General features: G+C 42.0%; 1 protein-coding gene and 1 non-coding gene across 2 annotated transcripts in view; both read left to right on the top strand.

The window, feature by feature from the left end:
• fam122b (family with sequence similarity 122B) overlaps positions 1 to 15177 on the top strand; it is a 68671-nt gene that overhangs the window by 20229 nt on the left and 33265 nt on the right. The window lies entirely within an intron of this gene.
• Positions 4468 to 4609, top strand: LOC117521032. The gene has a single exon (XR_004563863.1). It is a non-coding gene; the product is annotated as a small nucleolar RNA U109 (small nucleolar RNA).

Here is a 15177-nt window from a genome sequence, read left to right on the forward strand (position 1 = left end):
TCAGTGTGGGTCTTACAGGCCAATCAGTGTCCTGAACCAGGATTATAAATCTTCACGGCTGTATTAGCTAAAAGGATGGAGGAAATGATGCTGTTTTTGATTGACGAAGATCAAACTGGGTTTATTACTGGCAGGCAGACCAAAGATAATATTAGAAGGACCCTCCATACAATAGAATTTATTAAAAGGAAAATCTGACAGCCATTTGCTTGGCATGGATGCTGAGAAAGCTTTTGATTCAGTGGGCTGGGAGTTTCTTTACAAAGTGATGAAAAATTTGGCTTTCATACTGATTTTATTAATGGTATTAGAACTTTATACACATGTACTATTGCGAGAACTAAAGTTAACAGGAGTCTTTCCGGACTGTATGGCTACAAACTGCGCGGGTGTCGTCAAGGGTGCCCGGCTAGCCCAGCGTTGTTTCAACTTATTTATTGAGCCACTTGCTCAAGCAATAAGGCAGGACCCAGGCTTACAGGGTATAACACTAAGGGGCTCAGAGTATAAGATATGTCTCCATGCTGAAGGATGTGTTAGTCAAGTTTGAGGATCCAGAAACCAGTGTCCCCAAATTGATGACCTGTTACAAATATCTGGTGTGACCTGTCAGGTTATACCTTAACATTGAGAAGACACAAGCCTTGGTTTTTAATTTTAACCCAACACAGATTTCAAAACAAAATACAATTTTGACTGGATTCCAACTTAATTAATATATCGCAGGGTAAGATCTTACTATAAAGCCTATTAGAACTTTATGACAACAACTATCTGTCCATTAACACATGTATAAAAGATTTAGATAGATGGGCCTCTTTACCTCTTTCATTTGGGTAATAGAATAATGATAATAAAACACATGTCTTGCTGAGATTATTGTACTTGTCCATTACCTGTTCAGATTCCTGAGTGCCAGTTTAGAGGAATGGGACAACCATTTCCGTTTTGTTTGGAATGGTACGCCCCTAGGATAAGATATAAAACTCTACAATTACCCAGGCAAGCGGTCGGGATGGGTTTACCATGCCTTAAGATTACTACACTGCTGCACAGCTAAGACCATTTATGCTCTGGGTGCAATACTGATTTATATAGCAAATGAAGGCCATGGAGTTATCATTGTTGAATAAACCATTACAGAGTTTATTAAGTAATGTGACAGCTATTAAACAATGAAACATTCAGAATCATTGGGTAGACTTTTCAATTAATATTTGGTTAGACCTGGTCAAACGGTTTAATCTTCAAAAGAAATCCGTGTTTTAATGTGGCCAGTGCATGACCCTGACTATGAACCAGCCCAAATTGATAGGAGTTACACACAATGGGGAAGACATGGGATTACTGCATTATGCCTCCTATTGGACAATCATGAATTTATCGACTTTAAACTGTCTGAGAGATATGGGTTAGGTCGGCAGGATTTTTATAGATATCTCCAACTTCGCCATTTTTATGTCAAACATAAAAAATCTTCCTCTAGAGAATGTATCACCCTTTACACAAATGTTCATTAAGGCTTACAATCAAAACTAACTAGGAAAATAATTGGTGAACTATATTGGAATCTAGTTAAACTAAAAGGTAACTCTACACTTTATGTTAAGGAGAAATGGGAGAAGGAACTTGGATTTAATATCACATTTGAGCAATGGAAATAATTTACGCAATTACTACTACAAATTCAAAAACGTGGAGCGATTTCTCTTGGAAGAATAGTATTAGGTATTTTATAACCCCAAATCATCAATCAATCATCAACTTTTTTCTTATATAGCGCCAAATCACAACAAACAGTTGCCCAAGGCGCTCCACATTGCAAGGCAAGGCCATACAATAATTATGAAAAAAAAAAAACGGTCAAACCCCAACGGTCAAAAGACCCCCTATGAGCAAGCACTTGGCCACAGTGGGAAGGAAAAACTCCCTTTTAACAGGAAGAACCTCCAGCAGAACCAGGCTCAGGAGGGGCAGTCTTCTGCTGAGACTGGTTGGGCTGAGGGAAAGAACCAGAAAAAGATCGATCACTAATGATTAAATGCAGAGTGATGCATACGGAGCAAAAGAGAAAGAAACAGTGCATCATGGGAACCCCCCCACAGTCTATGTCTAAAGCAACATAACCAAGGGATGGTCCAGGGTCACCCGATCCAGCCCTAACTATAAGCCTTAGCGAAAAGGAAAGTTTTAAGCCTAATCTTAAAAGTAGAGAGGGTATCTGTCTCCCTGATCTGAATGTGGGAGCTGGTTCCACAGGAGAGGAGCCTGAAAGCTGAAGGCTCTGCCTCCCATTCTACTCTTACAAACCCTAGGAACTACAAGTAAGCCCGCAGTCTGAGAGCGAAGCGCTCTAATGGGGTAATATGGTACTACGAGGTCCCTAAGATAAGATGGGACCTGATTATTCAAAACCTTATAAGTAAGAAGAAGAATTTTAAATTCTATTCTAGCATTAACAGGAAGCCAATGAAGGGAGGCCAACACGGGTGAGATATGCTCTCTCCTGCTAGTCCCCGTCAGTACTCTAGCTGCAGCATTCTGAACCAACTGAAGGCTTTTTAGGGAACTTTTAGGACAACCTGATAATAATGAATTACAATAGTCCAGCCTAGAGGAAATAAATGCATGAATTAGTTTTTCAGCATCACTCTGAGACAAGACCTTTCTGATTTTAGAGATATTGCGTAAATGCAAAAAGGCAGTCCTACATATTTGTTTATATGCGCTTTGAATGACATATCCTGATCAAAAATAACTCCAAGATTTCTCACAGTATTACTAGAGATCAGGGAAATGCCATCCAGAGTAACGATCTGGTTAGACACCATGCTTCTAAGATTTGTGGGGCCAAGTACAATAACTTCAGTTTTATCTGAGTTTAAAAGCAGGAAATTAGAGGTCATCCATGTCTTTATGTCTGTAAGACAATCCTGCAGTTTAGCTAATTGGTGTGTATCCTCTGGCTTCATGGATAGATAAAGCTGGGTATCATCTGCGTAACAATGAAAATTTAAGCAATACCGTCTAATACTACTGCCCAAGGGAAGCATGTATAAAGTGAATAAATTGGTCCTAGCACAGAACCTTGTGGAACTCCATAATTAACTTTAGTCTGTGAAGAAGATTCCCCATTTACATGAACAAACTGTAATCTATTAGACAAAATGATTCAAACCACCGCAGCGCAATGCCTTTAATACCTATGACATGCTCTAATCTCTGTAAAATTTTATGGTCAACAGTATCAAAAGCAGCACTGAGGTCTAACAGAACAAGCACAGAGATAAGTCCACTGTCCGAAGCCATAAGAAGATCATTTGTAACCTTCACTATGCTGTTTCTGTACTATGATGAATTCTAAAACCTGACTGAAACTCTTCAAATAGACCATTCCTCTGCAGTGATCAGTTAGCTGTTTTACAACTACCCTCTCAAGAATCTTTGAGAGAAAAGGAAGGTTGGAGATTGGCCTATAATTAGCTAAGTAGCTGGGTCAAGTGATGGCTTTTTAAGTAATGGTTTAATTACTGCCACCTTAAAGGCCTGTGGTACATAACCAACAGGGCTGTGATCTAAAGGGGTTTGGTTCGTCACACCCAGGGATATGTGTGAAACTTAACACCATATTACAATGCAGGCAGCAAGCAGCATTTTGTTAATCACTGGCCTTGAATTACGCCCTGCCTCATTTAGGTCCAGTGTCAGAGCACGGTTTGAAAATAAATAAATAAAGGCCGATCTTTTAATCAAGAAAATATGGTGCCCACTTTCCTCGACTCGGCCAGTGTCAGTGCTGAACATTTCGTGCCTCTGTTACTGTGCACATGCAGACTGCTCTGTCTGGTACATGTGAGGGGTTTTTAATGGAAATGCATTGCAATGGGACAGGACGTTTTCTCTGATGTGAGCGAAAATCCGTTATACAAAATCCATTATATACAGTGTTTGTTACATGGAAAACTATACAAAAGCATTGAGACTTTTGCTTTTATCCGGTGAGTGAGAATATCCAGTTTATACAATGACTGTTTAGGCAAGTTTTACTGTATTAATGTCCACATGAAACTCTGAATGGGCTAAATGGCAGTGGAGTAAAACACTAATTTAGTTCAGGCTTCATCACCATTGACCATCTTGTGCCCTCTTGCAGGAAGAGGGTTTAGACGTGATGAACAGAGAAACTGCTCACGAGCGGTAAGCTATGCATTTATGAATGCTCTCAGGGTGATGGCATACGTTTGCTTTGGGTGTGAGAAGAAAGCTAGCCCAAGTAAAGATCAGTTATTTTGTGCACACAGAGAAGTTCAAGCTGCGATGCAGATGAGCCAGTCCTGGGAAGAAAGCCTGAATCTGGTAAATATTGAGTCCACATTGAAGCTTGTCACGTGCTCATAAACACTTGTTTTACTCTGTTGCTCGTGGTCACTGAAAGTCTTGTCTTTTGTACCTTTCCACTGCATGTTTTGGTCTTGTCAGTGTTGACCTCTTTAGTTTTATGGAGCGGTCACGTACAAACATGCTAGATTAACACAAAACATTTGGGAGTTAACAGGGCCACCGGTCTCTCAAGGTCAGGCTGAGTTGGTAGTATAATACTCCCACACGCACTGTTTGCAGGAATTTTTCTGCCTTAGTATGTGGGACAGATTGTGTTTGTATGGAAAGCAAAATGGTAAACTGTTTTTGGTAATTTTGTTGTTAGAGTGACAATGACTTTGAGAAGTCAGCATCTTCATCTCCAAAGCGCATAGACTTTGTTCCTGTGTCTCCTGCCCCATCTCCAACCAGAGGAATAGGGAAAAAGGTATGTGACTTATGTAGGCAGACACCAACAGTGTTGACACAGACACTTGTTATGGATGAACAGATAACCCTAAGATTTAACTGCGTTTTAATGTTTTTGCAATTAGCAGTTTCATTTATTCAGACATGATTCCCTCCACCCCCTTCCTCAAATTAACATTTATTAGCATTCCTGTACACCTTGTCTGCATGGGGAGTGTCGGCCTGTGTTGCTGCTTGGAGTTAGTGGGGTGTTTTAGGATTTGTCGCACACAGACATGTTTTTTGTTACACAAGGCCATCAGATATGACCATCGGGTGTTGCGAAGGCTTTTCGTCTGTCCTTCTCTGTGCTCAGCATAAGTCCAGTCCTATTACTGCCAGACTCTTGAAATTAACAGGGAACATTCTTGGGACACAGACCTTGGACAAGTTCAAAGATGGCTAACCTTGATATATTTTTAAGAGGTTAACAATCATTTCAATCTGATCTGTTTTGTTTTTGAGTGACGCAGGTGACAGCCAATCAGAGTAGAGCTGTACTGTGACGTCAGTCGCTGGTTTCTTCAAAACTGCTTCATTTTGTGTGTTATATACTTTTCTCATATCTTGCGTAAAAGCTAGCAAGAAATAAAACGCTTCTAAAACTGAAAACACTTTTTGGAACCTAATATAATTAGGAATCTCTGAACTTATTTACAAGACATTTCGTTGAGGTTAGCATGGTGACGTCACTTCCTGGTGTAGCTACTTGCTAACAGTTTTGTTTCTGGTATATTATGTAAAAGCTAGCACGAATATACACTTCTAAAACTGAAAACACCCGATAACACCTCTGGGGTCATTTATAAGGCAATTTGTGGACATTAGCTTGTGCGCTACTTCCTGTGGAGTTAAATTTGTCTCATACCTGCAAATGCACAGAGGTTGATCTACAAATATTCCTTGATTTACACAACATGAACAAATTATTTGATTTGAACATGTATAAATTGTACATAAGATAATAGGATCTTAATAATTAAACTGCAAATTATAAAGAACACAATGCTCATACGGCCGAGAGTAATTTAGCATTGCGTTATATTTTATTTTGAATATTTATTCATAGAAAAGTTTTGACATGACAGGAACACAAAACTAAGAACACTTCTCAAGTGTTACTTTGCTGAGAGACGTGCAGTATTTGTGCATGCACAAAATGTCACTGAAAATGGCACTTTAAAGAAATGAAAGTGGATAAAAATGTTGCAGGTGATCAGAATCTCTTGATGGCAAAACCCATTCTGAAGCAGTCTCTCTGTTTGATCCAACCACAGCGAACAAGCATAACAGGTGGAATGTACGATTTAATCAGGCCCTGCTGGGCATCGTGACGTCCACTTTGACAGTCAGTCATATTCAACAGGAGCATTAGGGGGTTTGGAGAAGATTCCCCCTTTAGACACCAAAAATGTGCACAAATCACTAGAAATGATGAAAGTTGGCGATAAGTCCGCAGGTGCAGGATAAACAGCTGTCTGAAGCCTGCGCTCTTTCAGCTCTCAGCCACAGCCATATTGTTGCTACGTCATCACCAGAATGGGACCTGCTGATTCAAGCACAAATTAATTGTAAGCACGGCGGTCGAGTTGTTTTGACGGTTTTGTTTTTCTAGTGTGGTGCTTATTTATTTTTTATATATTATCCAATCTGAAGGTGATTCTGAGCAGCTGTGGGGGACACAGCCTCATGGTTTTGAGTCTTATTTAGACCACAATGAGGGAGACTAAACCTTGGAGGGAAAACCTTCAGTCTAACAACAGTGATGATATTGGCAGAGTGTTCAGAACATAGAATGATTATTAAATAAATAAAGAATGCAGGCGATTTTCGGCACGCAGGTGGAGATCAACTGTTTTTTATTTTTTGCCAGCTCTTTGGTCATAATCAGCTGATTAAAAAAAAAAAAAAAAAAAAAAAAATCTGTGACATCAGGAAAAAAGGTGATGAGGAAGTGTGGATTTATTTTTTTTTTTTTCTGTGAAACAGATACATCTGAAAAAATGTTACAGACTGAAAATATCAGCTTTTTTTAAAATACTCGTATTGTTTCCTTCTTGAATACAGTTAATTACCATACTTCAGTAGTGTAACACGTTACTATTAAAACCATTCATACAAGGAGTAATCATCTAGTCTTACCTGTCCATTTCAGTGAGATCATCTTTAATCTGATGAAAATGTCTGAAAATAATTTAATTCGTTGTCCTGGCTGAAGAACAGTCCATGATGGTTCGAGTCTCTGCTGTACCGATCTGAGAGCGGCACGGTCAACTACGGGTGTAATCCATTAATTGCGTCTGCAGCTGATGGATCGAGTTTCTGCTGTGAATGGATCCTCTAGTTCCACTGCAGGTGCTGCCTTTGCGCCACAAGTTAAGACTTGCAGTCCCTCATCTGCTCATAACGTTTCAATCTGCACATGACGAAATTATCCCATGATCCACAAAACAATAGAATGTGTAAATACTCAGTTTTGCCTCAGTGTTGAGAAGCTGCAGACACTGCGTGCACACTCATCAATATGTGTTCCACCTGCCAGTCAAAAGGATTCTGCCTGCGAGAATTAACTGTTCTGACGTGTATAAAAAAAAAGTGCATCATTGACCCGATCCACTCTGTGGAAACGGGGCTGTCAGTAGCCTGTAAAAATCCATAAATTAAGATAATGGTTCCGGCGCTGATGTCACTTCCTCCTCCTTCTCTAATGTCGAGACTTGCCAGGAAGTTCCTGGTTTTTAGTGGCACACAGTTCAAAATCGAAATATTTCTCTCTTCAGTAACAGCGCACCAGGAAAGGATAAATTTCAAACTGTTTAATTTTAGTCTTAAATACACACACACACACACACACAAAAACATTGCATATCGTGTCAGCTACACTTTAAGCCAGCGTGCACAAAATTGTGCAGTTTAGTACATTCTGCATGGGTGGGATTCATTTGTATAGTTTCTACACCTACTGGTATATGTCATGCAGGAAGGAAGTGTGTGGCGGTGGGGAAAGATAAAACAAAGTTCAGTTTTTGAAAATTGTTGGACGTTATATGTTACTTAGTCTGGGTTTTGTACCACGTGTGGAACACTTCTCCCAATCCATGTGGTGGATCTGTGTAGTTGTGAATCTGCTAGTCTCTTTTTATTAATTTACTTTACAAGGCTGCTGTAAACATCTGGCAAGTGTCACACGGCACTTAACGAAGGACAACGAAGACCAAACAAAACAAGAATCTGGACTTTCGTTGGCATTGTTTTACCTTCGCGCAGCTTCGTTCCTGCAGCTGGCGCTTCATCTGGATTTTTAAACTGTTGACAAATTGGAACGAATGCCCCAGACAACCTCAGTTCATCTGGATTTCCTTCTTGATGGTTTCTTATCGTTTGCTTAGTTTTTGTAACGTTAGCGTTTAGTTTGCCTTTGTTCGACCGGCTGAACATTTTTATACAGTGCAGAAGTTGGTTTGTGAGCGCTGCTGTGGAGGAGAGATGCACCTCCTCCGCGGCGGTGCTGCTGTGTGGTGTGGAGCTTCTGCCGCTGTGTGTGATGGGGCGAGTGTAGCTGCTGTAAAAAAAAAAAAAAAAAAAAAAAAAAAAAAAAAAAATTTATAGAGTTTACCAACAACCATTAACAGCACTGCATATTGGAATGCGTATGCCAGCCATGATGGCATAGACCAGGGGTGCCCAAGTTCGGTCCTCGAGATCTACCTTCCTGACACTTAGTTGTCTTCCTGCTCCAACACACCTGAATCCAATGAAAGGCTTGTTAGCTGGCTATTAATTAGTCTTTTATTGGATTCAGGTGTGTTGGAGCAGGAAGACAACTAAGTGTCAGGAAGGTAGATCTCGAGGACCGAACTTGGGCACCCCTGGCATAGACGATGGAAAATCTTCAGAGCGATGGCATCGTGGCATGTTTGTGCACATGCACCAACTCTGAAGTAAAAAGCAGAAAGGTCAAGGGTGGAACATGAGTGCAAGTTGTAATTGGATTTCTGTAGTCAGTGGCTGCGTTATTGATCGGAAGACTTTTCATATTTAAAATTTTGCTGGCACTACAATACAGACACTGCCGCCATGTATTGTCAGAAGCTTTGCTAATATTGCCGAGTGTAAATTCATGGCGTCCTCTCAATGGCACCTTCACACCAAATGAGTGGGTGTTTCGTAGTGGTTGGAAAGCTCTTGTGATTTCAAAATATTCCACTTCTACCAACAGACTGAAAACCTGCTTTGTGCCTCAGATTGTACAACTTCTCACTAAGGGGGAGGAGGAGTAACAGGAAGACAGAGGATGGGAAGGAGAAACAGTAGTACCCAGTAAATCAGTTGCAAACAGTATGTCTTGTATTTATATGTATATTTATATTTGCAAACTGTTCTTCGTTTTCAATTTTGATACTTTGTGTGCTTCTTACCCTGTGTGCTGCTATACAATGCTACTGGAACCTCAATTTCCCTGAGGGAGTTTTTCCATGGGTTAATAAAGTTCTGTCTAATTTACATGCAAATCTTTACTTAAATTGAAGACACTTTCTGTATGTGAAGACAAAACGTACGTGGGTTTTCTTCGGTGGGGGAGTGCAGCTTGACAGGTGAGGTGTTCCGTTGAGATGAGCTCCACTGTGTAATTGTGCATGCCCACCACACCCGTCAAGTTGCGCTCCCCCACCGAAGAAAACCTGTGTAAGTTTTGTCTTTACATAAAACTACAGTAATAAGTGTCAATTCATGCGTGTACATGCAAGTAACTACTTGCATGTACACGCTGTCTTGAAAGCAGAATATTGGATGACGTTGGATGACGGGGAGCTCATCTTGACAGAACACTGGCTCAAGCCCTTCTTGTAGAAGGCTTCTGTGTTCATACCCACTCCAGTTGATTGTCCAGATACTTGTATGATGGGACTATGTCCATGAGTCTCACTGATGCAGACCAGTGAAGGTGGTGGCTTGTTCCTCTTGAAATCCACCACCATGTCTTTCTTTGCTACATTCATCTGCAAGTGATTCTCCCCACACCACCTCACAAATTGGTCCTCAGGTCCCTGTACTCATCAGAAACTTTCTGTAGAGGACACGACTCAGTGCAGTACTTAAAGTCTGCAGTGTAGGTGGTGAAAAGGAAGGGGGATAGCACAGTTCCCTGGTGGGTCCTGATGTTACTGATGAGATGGTCAGATGCACGGCTCTGAAGCCTCATGAACTGTGGTGTGCCTGTCAGATAGTCAGAGATCCACATGACCAGGGAGCATCCACCTGCATTTTCTCCAGTTTGGCCTTCAGCAGTCTATGCTGGATGGTGTTAAAGGCGCTGGAGAACTCAAAGAACATGATGTGGACTATGTAGTCAGGCCTGTCCAGGGCGAAGGAGGCCCTCTGCAAGAGATATAGTACAGCATCATCCATACCTAGATGGGACTGATATGCAGACTGCAGGGGGCCTTGTGATGAGCACAACAGTGATCTGAGGTCAGTGCTATTAGTCTTTAGTCATATGGAGTCACAGGATGTGCTTTCTTAGGCACTGGGACCAGGCAAGGTGTTTTCCACAGCACTGGAACTCTTTGACGGTGAAGGCTCACGTTGAAGAGGTGCTGGAGTACTCCACAGAACTGGCTGGAACACGCTTTCTCCACCCGAAGGCTAATACCATCCTCTCCAGCAGCTTTCCCCTGGTTTAGCTTCTCCATCACTCTCACCACCTGGCTGTGATTTGTAGTCCTGTCTGAGGCACTGAAATGTGGCAAAATCTCTGGTGGATGTCAGCAGGGGGTTGAATGATGTAAAGAGGTATCTGCTGCACGAGTTGGAGGGTTGTGAGAGAGACACAGGGTCATTACTCAGAGGAACAGTCGGGGAGCCGTGGGGTTGTTGAGCTGGAGTCAAACCTGTTGGAAACGTTGTATGACCAACCCCCATGGCACCCCTGCTTTTCTTCTTGAAACTGGTGATCTATCTGTCCCACACCACACGTCCTTGGCCTTGTTTCGCTCCAATTTCTCCTAGTTTCCTCCTGAGGTCCTCTTTGCTTTCCTTCAGTCTGTGTTCAAGTTCTTTTTGAACCCTCTTGAGTTCTGCTCAGTCCCCTGATGTACAAGCCCTCTTCATTGAGAAGGGCCTTCAGGTCACTGGTAACCCAGGGTTTGTTGTTTGGGTAACAACGGAGCTCTTTAGTCAGGATGGCATTTTCTATGTAGAACCCAGTGTACTCAGAGACGCAGTCTATGATGTCTTCAGTGCCATCACCACATTGTTCATACAGTGCATTCCAGTCAGTAGCTTCAAAGCCACCACACGGTATCTCCATGGCTCGATGGAATCTAGTAGGGGTGTCACGATTCTCCAAATCCTCGATTCGATTTTATTTTCGATTTTAGGGTCACGATTCGATTCGATTCTCGATTTTCTTTTTCTTACAACAGAGAGGCCTATGCCAGGTTTAGATTAGTCTATGATCAGTCATTGGTTTGATTCATCAAAGTTGGGCTTGGTATAAGTGATACTTTTTGTAATACATTACATTAGGCACTAATGGTAAAATTTTAATAATTTAATTAAGATATAATGTAACAATCTTCTCAGTCAAGTGGAACAACAAAAACAAATATAACAATAATAACAAATTAGAGGTCACAGAGGGTAGCTGCCATCTAGTGGCTTTTTTTGGTAGCAGCAGTGTGCGCTATTAAAATAGCAATGTGCAACATAACAAAATAATAAAACAAAATACAGTAACAGTCATGTGCAAAGTAATAGAACAATTAGAGCCATAACAAACTAAATTCTATCCTACAACAGTTGAACATAAAAAAATAAAACTTTTGGTCCCTGAGAATGACAACTGTCATTTTTCTTTAACTAAGGTATAACTTTATGTGGGGAGAAAGATGCTCCTTAAGGTACCAAAACTATTAACATATTTGTGGCTAGACAAGACAACAGTTATTTTTATATTTTCAAGTTTTTGTTTAAGAAGATGAGAATGTCCACATTCTCTGGAGAAAGGGCTGCTCTATGAGCAGTCACAATGTCCCCTGCTGTGGAGAACACTCTCTCACTTGCTACACTTGTTGCTTGCACAGCAAGATAATGTTTGGAAAGCTTGGACAAATTTGGGTACTGATGCTCATTGTTTTTCCACCATTTCAGTGGATATGCATCCACAGAATTACTTTTGCCATCCTGTATAGCTCAATCTCCTCCTTGACAACATCAGGCCATGATTTTGGTGTTGTTGATGTAGTGGAGGCTGTGCTATAAAAGTCACCAAACAGTTCACTGAGTGTGATTCTCTTTGCTGGGGAGCTGCCTTCACTGGATGCTGCAGTTTCTGGGTTCTCTGCATGGTATTGGCTGGTCGCATTTCCTGAGGCCTGAGTCTAAAAAAGAATATAAATTTATAAATGTATCAGTATTTCAATTACAAGATAAATTTGCATCACTATTAATAGCTGACATTTCATCATATGAATTTCAATTGGTCACATACCTGTGTGGGATGCTTTTGTAGGATTTTCTCAGCCAGACTGTTGAATATCTCTTTCCGAGAGGGGTCATCCAGATGGGGTAAAGACTTGAACCGAGGGTCCAAGGCAGTGCTCTCATTCAGGAACTGTTGAAGACTGAGATCTGAATACCTCCCTTCAATGTTGGTTGCTATAGCAGATTTAACATCCTTCACATCTGTGAATCTGTGCCAGTATGTTTCATTGTTGTGAGAATGGAGTGTTTGAGTGGCAGGATCATAGACACAGTGGGCTGCTGTTCTGAGCTCAATAGAGTTGTGATTGTTTTCATGGGCTTCAGAACCTCAACCACATCCTCCAGAACAGTCACATCTTGATCAGAGAGTGTGATGAGATCTTTGGCATTCTTTTTAACATCTTTTTCTGTGAGTGCAGAATAAACAGCAGCTTGTTGCTCTAAGTAGCGTTTGAGCATGTCATAGCTGGAGTTCCACCTTGTAGTGACGTCTTGAATCAGCTTGTGAGGAGGAAGCTGGAGCATCTCTTGTTTGGCCTTTAAGACAACTGCTGCAGTCGTGCTCTTATGAAAGAAGGTGACGACTCTCCTGACTTTGCTCAACAGACGAGAAATCTGGTTTACTCCCAACCCCTTCTGGGATGCCAGGTTTACTGTGTGTGCAAAACACCCTATATGCGGTGACAATCCAGCTGCATTGAGGCATTGACAATGTTTTTGGCATTATCAGTGGTCACAGGGATGGTTGTATTTTGTTTATCCAGTTTCCATTCTAATACTGCTTCCTTTAGCACTTCTGCCAAATTATCACTTGTGTGTGATTCATAGATAGGGCGAGTTTGAAGTACTGGACTTTCAATCTCCCAATCATTATTGACGTAGTGTGCTGTCACTGTAATGTAGCTCTCAGTTGCTCATGAGGTCCAGCCATCTGTTGTTATGGCAACTAACTCCGCAGTGCTTAGACCCCTCAAAACTTTTTCTTTAGCATCTTCATACATGGAGGGCAACAATTTGGTTGTAAGATGCAATCTGCTGGGAATACTGTAGCGCGGCTCAAGTACGCTAATTAAATGTTTAAACCCAGCGTTTTCCACCACTGAATAAGGCTGCAGGCCTGCTGCTATGAATAGCCCTATAGCGTTAGTCATTGCTTTAGCGCGAGCTGAGGTCTGTGCAAGTTTCATTACAAACGAAGAGTCAATAGTTGGCTGGACCAATGATGATGTTTTTCCAGCCAAATCAACATCTTTGTGATGACGGCGAATGTGTCCAGCCATGTTCGTTGTGTTTCCCGTAGCTGGGTAAGGCACACGCGTGTAGCACATTTTGCACACTGTTGTCTTCTTGTCGACAACACGAACGCTGTCGACATAACTCACCGCGAACGCAAAATATTTCCATACTGCTGATTTAAGAGAAGCAGGAGCGGCTTCCAGCTCCAGTAAGGCGTCCTTATCTGCACTTGCCATGGTGACATACTCTGCAGGTTAGCAAACTAGCGGCGTCGGCTACAGTGTACTGCGTCGCGTGCGTGCTTGCGCAGCTTAGGGGGCGGGATCGTCGATCCCCTTTTTGACTTCGAGTCTCGAGACCATGACGTAATTTCGATCAATTTCGATGAAATATCGAAATCGTGACACCCCTAGAATCTAGGGATAGTTGCGTTAGAGTGCGGTATCTGTTTGTGTAGCCATGTTTCGGTGAAACACATGATCCTGCACTCTGTACTCCCTCTGGATCCTGACAGTCGCTTCTTTCCCGAGGACCTTACAGTTCCTGTGATGAAGGCAGGAATGTAGCGTTTAAACCTCCTCTTCATCGGAGTTCCGGTGGCACGAGAGAACGAGATGGCGGCTTGAAACTCGGCTCCTGGTTGAACTACCATAAAAGGCTGTGTTAGTCCCCTTTAATATTCTAGGAAATTACTGTTGTGGGTTTATAAGTGCATGAAAATGCCGGGGGACGAAGAAGGGGGCCCCAGCAAGGGACTGAGGAGCAAAAGGAAGGATACGGAAGATACGAGCCACCACAAGGAGGAGGCCCATCAGGCCACCCGAGCAGAAACAGTTTCGCTAGCCTCCATCCGCAACGTTATAAATGACACAATGACTAAGGCTATGTCCGAGCTGGAAAACAAGATTTCTCAACAACTGCTCGATTTTCAAGTCTGCTTCCAATCGGACGTTAAGCAGCAACTTGGCGAGTTAGGAACAGAATTCAACCAGAGGACGGACGAAGCTATGGGCAAGATGGAGGCTGCTTCTCAGCGACTCGACGAGGCCGAGCAGCGGATTGAGGAGGTGGAGACATTTGGAGCGAAAACGAAGGAGTTTTTAGTTCAACTACAGAAAACGCATTTAAAGCTGAAATCAAAGGTGACTGAACTGGAAGGACATTCGCGCCGAAATAATATCCGGATTTACGGCATTAAGGAGAGAGCAGAGGGAACATCCATGCTTAACTTTTGGAAAATTTCCTTAAAAACGAACTGGCCCAGAGTGCGGATTTGACCGAGCTGGGCATTGAACGCGCACACGGAGCTGCGGGTCCTAGACCTGATGATAACCGCGATCAACGGTTGTTAGATTTTTGAAATACAGCACCAAAGAGAAGATTATCAGCGCGGCGTGGAAAAAACTATCACTGTGGACGGGAAGAGGATATTTTTCGACCACGACTATGCAGCTGATGTGATCAAATCAATTTTATTTATATAGCGCCAAATCACAACAAACAGTTGCCCCAAGGCACTTTATATTGTTAGGTAAAGCCATACAGTAATTACGGAAAAACCCCAACGGTCAAAACGACCCCCTGTAAGCAAGCACTTGGCGACAGTGGGAAGGAAAAACTCCCTTTTAA

The sequence above is a fragment of the Thalassophryne amazonica genome, chromosome 11 (assembly GCF_902500255.1).
Source record: "Thalassophryne amazonica chromosome 11, fThaAma1.1, whole genome shotgun sequence".
Classification (NCBI taxonomy): domain Eukaryota; kingdom Metazoa; phylum Chordata; class Actinopteri; order Batrachoidiformes; family Batrachoididae; genus Thalassophryne; species Thalassophryne amazonica.